This window comes from Oryctolagus cuniculus, chromosome 13 (genome assembly GCF_964237555.1).
Source record: "Oryctolagus cuniculus chromosome 13, mOryCun1.1, whole genome shotgun sequence".
NCBI lineage: Eukaryota > Metazoa > Chordata > Mammalia > Lagomorpha > Leporidae > Oryctolagus > Oryctolagus cuniculus.
In genome coordinates, this window is record NC_091444.1 from 90744572 (window position 1) to 90750605 (window position 6034).

Here is a 6034-nt window from a genome sequence, read left to right on the forward strand (position 1 = left end):
ACTCATTTCCTGATGGCCATTGGTGTACTTGGGCCTCCAGTGATGAGGGCTGGGTGGTGCAGAGGCTCGCGCCCCGGTCAGTAGTGGTGGAGGAAGAACTTGAATCCAAAAGTGCTACAAATGCAGTCAAAGGCTGAACGGCTCCGCTGCTGTGCTCTGGGCTCAGGCAGCAGAGAGCAGGCTGCCCGCAGATGGGCCCTGCTCCTGAAGTAGGATTTTAACACGGGGTTCAGCGTGTTCCCTGCATTTCTTTATATATATATATATTTATATATTTATATTTATATTTTAAATTTGAGAGGCAGAGAGAGAGGGAGAAAGAGAGGTCTTCCATCTGATGGTTCACTCCCCAAATGGCCTCAACTGCCATAGCTGTGCCGATCTGAAGCCAGGAGCCAGGAGCTTATTCCAGGTCTCTTACACGAGTGCAGAGGCCCAAGGACTTGGGCCACCTTCTACTGCTTTCCCAGGCCATAGCAGAGAGCTGGGTCAGAAGTGGAGCAGCCAGGACTCGAACTGGCGCCCATATGGGATGCCGGCACTGCAGGTGGGGGCTTTACCAGCTATGCCACAGCACCGCACTGCCCCCAGCCCTGGAATTCCTTCTTCACATTGTTTGGGCCCTGGGGGATTCACTCCTTCAGCCCTGCTGACTGGTGGCTCAGTGATGCCCTAACCGCACATGCTCATCATGAAAGTGTGGTTTATGGAGTGCTATAAAAGGGTTTATAAAATGATTCTGAAATCAACTTTTCAACAGTGATGGTTCCAGCCCTGTAATCCCTTAAACTGGGCATGATCGGCAGGAATTTGCCTCTGCCTCTTTAATATTCTCACGGCCCCCATGCAGATGGCTGTGGCAGTAACTGACAGGGTCGTGTGTCACCTCTCCTGCCTCTGCGCTTCCCTCTCCCCTTTGTGCCCTCACATCTCCTCCATAACATCTCATCCCGAGGCGAGGCTGTCTGCATTTCCAGTTGCTGTAATTTAGTTAAGCCGTAAAATTGTTTCCAGGTTACCAGCCATGAAATAGAAAGACAATCTTATGTATTCATTTATAAATCAGATAATCTCTCTAAAATGAATCCTGGAAACTGGCGCTCCGGTGAGTCAGTTGTTGGGATATGTTTCCTCGTTACTCTGTGTCTGAAGGATTATACTTGTTGTAAGGTGGGTTTGCCTGGGACACAGGGCTTGCATGGGCTCAGCCTGCTGCCTCCGCCTCCCACAGGCTCCCCTGTTTCCAGGAGCAGGGGAGAGAATTGCCACCCCTCTCTGGTGCAGGTCAAGGGATAAACCCTCAGAGGAGGCTGTCGGGGGAGCAGGTCCGACTCAGTATATCTAATGTGTCTTGTCTCCTTGCTTGGAAGGGGCCACCTGGGGGAAGTGTGCGCATCCTCCCAGATCCAACCAGGAGAACCAAGCACCTGGACACAGGGCATTTGCTCCCAGCACCCAGACTACCCTCCGGGATACTCACACAACTCACTGTGTTGGTTTCCACCCTGAGGAGTTAGGAGAGTGGGATACCAGTTGGCTGTTGTCTTTCTCTCTCTCTCTGCCCCAAAGCTGGGGAAGCCCAGAGGAGAAGCCAGGCACCTGCTGAGCCAAGGGTGGGAACACACAGCCCCGTGGAGCGGGCCCCACCTTTGCCATGACTGGGACAGCTCCAGCCATTCTGCTGGATCTGTTAAAGGTCAGTGTCCTTTACTGGAATGAGTCAGTGACTTTGCTTTGGTATCTACTTATGTATTCTGAGAGTGGGAGGGAGGGATTGATCTTCCACCTGCTGGTTCACTTCTCAAATGGTGACAGCAGCCAGCGCTGAGCCAGGCCAAAACAGGAGCCAAGAGCTCCATGCAGGTCTCCCATGTGGGTGCAGGGGCCCAATCCCTCGGGCCATCTTCCACTGTCTTCCCAGGTGCCTTAGCAGGGAGCTGGATAGGCCGTGGAGCAGCCGGGATGGAACCTGCACTCCAGTATGGCATCCTTTGTCAGATGAAGCGATGAGAGCTTTGAGCGGAAGGGGATGAGAAAGGACACAGGGAAGCAGGCCCCGGGACCTGAAGTGAAGATGTTCGTTAGGTTGCCTATAACCTGGGTCACAGTGCCTGGGCTCAGTGCCCAGTGCTCAGCTCCAAGTCCTGACTATGGGCAGCAGTGAGGGCTCAGGTACCTGGCCCCCTGCCATCCACATGGAAGACCTGGGTGGAGCTCCTGACTCCTGGCCCAGCCCAGCCCCAGCCATTGTGTGCTACTTGAGGAACCAGTAGATAGATCGCTCTCTCTCTCGCTCACTCTCTCACTCTCTCATAAATACTTTCTAAAAATGGTATGTAACACCTTGAAAACCAGACAGAACATGGTCTAGCCCTAGTCAGCTTGTGCCCCTGGCCAGGGCTGGAACCCCTTGGCTCCCTCTGCCACCTGCCCCTTCGCGGACCCCAGAATATCCGCCAGTGCTATAGACGTACCCAGCTGTGTGTTTCCTACCATCTTCTGCGTGTACTTAGGGGGTCACCACACCTTCCTGTCCCAACGGGAGCTGCACAGAGCCCTGAAGTCACTTCCTAGAGATGCCATTGCCACTTTATAGAAAGGCACTTCCTGTGTGACTGCCAAGGACTGGAGGGAGCAGGGAGCAAGGGCGTCTGAGACAGCTGTGAGGGCAGCTGCACGCCCAGGTCCTGAGCTGGACTCCGGTGCCGTGAGGTCAGGCTGCCCCACTGCAGGGTGAGTGGGTGACCAGGACAGCTTTCCCAGGGACACGTGTCATTTCCTGAGAGCTCCTGGGAGTCCCTGTCTGCCAAGGGGCAGGCAGCGTGATCGGCCCCCACGCCCAGCATGTCTGAGAGTCTGCTGTCACCGTGGGCCATGAACTTGGGATTCCCGGTAGGCACTTACTAACCTGCTGTCCCGGTTGGAATTTCTCTCTGGTTTTTCTCTGTGGCACATGGACCATTTCATGGCAAAGTGGAGGCTGGGATCCCAGGCATGAGTGACAGTGCTGTACTGCCCGGAGGTGTGGCATCCACAGATACTTCCGGAAACACTTGCCCTGGAGATGGCTGCTTCTGCTCTCTTAGAACGGAGAGCTCGTTCTATGAGTGCTTGCATTGCAGGCTGATGATTGCTCTCCTTTGGTGGAGTTTACAACCATTAACTACCCAGAGTGCATCATGGATATTCAAGAAGCTGTATTGGGACAGAACCTGCAATGTTCAGCTAAAGAGAACGTGTGGCGTTCTGGCATCAGAAGCTCAGGATTGCAAAGTTAAGCTCTGTGTTTCCTGCAGTGCTAAGGGCTCCGACCCCGAGACAAAACTCAAGGCTGCAAAGCTGTGCCTGGAAAAAGTTCCCCTGGAAACACACTCTTGACAGACCACCTCTCCCTGCCCCGCCCCCTTCACCATTGCTTTTCCTACTGGAAGAATGGGCCACCTTGTTTTTTCCACTGAAAACCAGATAAGCAATTGGCTCCTCAGAGGGTCCTTCAAGAAATTATGGAATTAAAAGAGAAGTTTGTTTTGGTGCAAACAAACAAAAAGGTGAAATGCATGCACAGTTCTTGCATACTTTGCATTTTCCATGAGCAATTTGAAGACTCCTTGTGTGCATGGATTTCAGATCCTTTGCACCAAGGTAAACTTCTGATTTAACTCCATTTTCCACTGTCAGGAGCAGTCTTGTATTTCATTAAGAGCCACTGACTTTGAACATGCTGTGCCCGGCTCAGCCTGGCCACTTGTTGTGTGTTGGTTCTATAAAGTGCTAGGAAGAGAGGTAATAGTTGGACACGTCCATTGTCAGGGACCCAAGCAAGCCAGTGGATTTTGAATTCCAGAGGAGTTGGGATGTGGGAGGCATCTGTGAGGTGGAAGGAGGGAGGGAGGGAGGGACAGACGGACAGACAAGTGCGGTGTGTGCAGTCAGTAATTGAGAGAGCTTTTCATTTATGTCTTCCGATGGCTGCTTATTTTCCTGCTGGATCCTGTAAAAGCCTCCGGGCTGAATTTCCTGTGATGTTCGACTGAGCATCACCACACACTGATTACACTGATTCCAGTCATGTTTGCGCCCTGTCATTTGCCTGGGTTGCCCTGGGCTCTGGAACTGTCACTCTGTCTCCCTCTTTCACCCCAACCGGTCATCAGCCTCTCAGCTGAGGGCACAGCTTGGAAGCATGGAGGGGAGGGGAGGCACCACCTGGCTTGACAGGTGCAGTCAGGCTCAGAAACACAGGATGTGTGGGCGGGCAAGGGAAGCGCTTGTTCAGGTTTCCAAGAGGCTTCGTGCCTGCCTCTGATTGTCGCCGCTTGGTCGCAGCAGGAATGGGTTCCCAGGCACTGCAGGTTCCCCAAGCCCAGGTTGGGATGAGCCACGGTGCCTTTTTGCAAAGCCTCAGGTGGATCAGTGCCCTCTGAAAACCAGCCTGAGCATGCACAGAGCTTTAACACACACTTCTCTTGTTTTCCAGAGAGAGGGTGCAGGCTATGGAGAAGCAGATCGCCAGCCTAACTGGCCTTGGGCAGTCTGCACTTTTTAAAGGGTCCATTACAAGTAATTACAAAGATGCCACTAGGTAAAGAGAAGCCAGCGAGCCAATGACGAGAAAATTCCATCTCTTTCTCTTTAATCATTAAGATCATTCATTCATTAAATTCGTTTCCTTGTAATCATTTCAAGGCTGGAAATATTTGCATTTCTATGAATCATGGTGGTGGAGGTGGGGGGGTTGGTGTTTGTTTTCCTTATCTTTCTTGCTCAAAGTTGACACTTTGAGTCAAGAAGGGTGAGCGTGCTTCTCCATGCATGTCGCTTCCTGGGCCACTCACGGCGCCCACCATGTGTGTCCACACCCACTCTCGTGCCACAGCCGCGCGTGAGCCGGGAGTGTCAGATGCATGCCAGGGCAGCCATCTCCATTCCGGCCCAGTGTGGTGCTGATGCTGAGAGACCCTCATGGCTTAATCGCATCACTGCGGGTTGTTTGGAAAGGAAGGGGTGGGGCACTGGGGAACTCCATCGCTAATTCTCTTTTTCTTTCATTCAGTGAGAAAATGAGACCAGCAGCCAGCAGGAGCCACACAGATGGCGCAGGTGAGTGAGTGACCTCCCGAGCTCCACCAGGTCTGCAGCCACTGTGCATGAACTCCAGCTCGTCCCACGCACAGCTAACCTGTCCCCAGGGTCACCTGCTTGGTGCCACCCCACAGATGTCCGGCTAAGCCCCCACACGAGCAGTGATGCAAACAGAGGTCAGAGGGACGAACAGGACTGGGGAAGGGCAGGGAAGGGGTGAAAGGAGCTGTGGGAGTGGAGGGAATTAGTCCACAGGGAAGCCATTGGAAAGTTCTGGGCCCAGAGAGGCTGTCACCCTGCAGTGTGGGCTTGGCTGAGAGCAGAGCAGAGAGAGGGTGACCGATGGTGGTCGCTCTGGGAGAGGGCAGTGCACATGCTCCTGCCCCTGGCTCTTCAGTGCCCGAATTCCAACAAGGGGGAGTCTCTGCAACTGCCAGGGGCATACCCTAACATCCAGCTGTGTGTGCCCCAGGTCCTGGGCAGCAGCCCCTGGGGGTGTATGCCCACATCCTGGGCCACAGCCCCCTGGTGTGTGTGCCCCAGGTCCTGGGCTGCAGTCCCTGTGGTGGGGGTGTGTGTGCCCCAGGTCCTGGGCTATCAGCCCTCGGGTATGTGTGTGGCCCATGTCCTGGGCTGCAGTCCCTGTGATGGGGTTGTGTGTGCCCCAGGTCCTGGGCTATAGCCCCTGGGTGTGTGTGGCCCATGTCCTAGGCTGCAGTCCCTGTGATGGGGGTGTGTGTGCCCCAGGTCCTGGGCTACAGCCCCCAGTCAGTCCTCTGTGAAGTTAGGATTCCTTCACCCCGCCCACCCTGGAATTACAATAGGAATCATCCATGGGGGTGTGCCCAGCATGGGGAGGATTGGGTGCCAATCTTAACTTGGGGAAGCCACGTGGACTGGTTTTGAGCCACACAGGAGAGTGGACAGGACAGGGGACTTGGGCCCCAGGCCA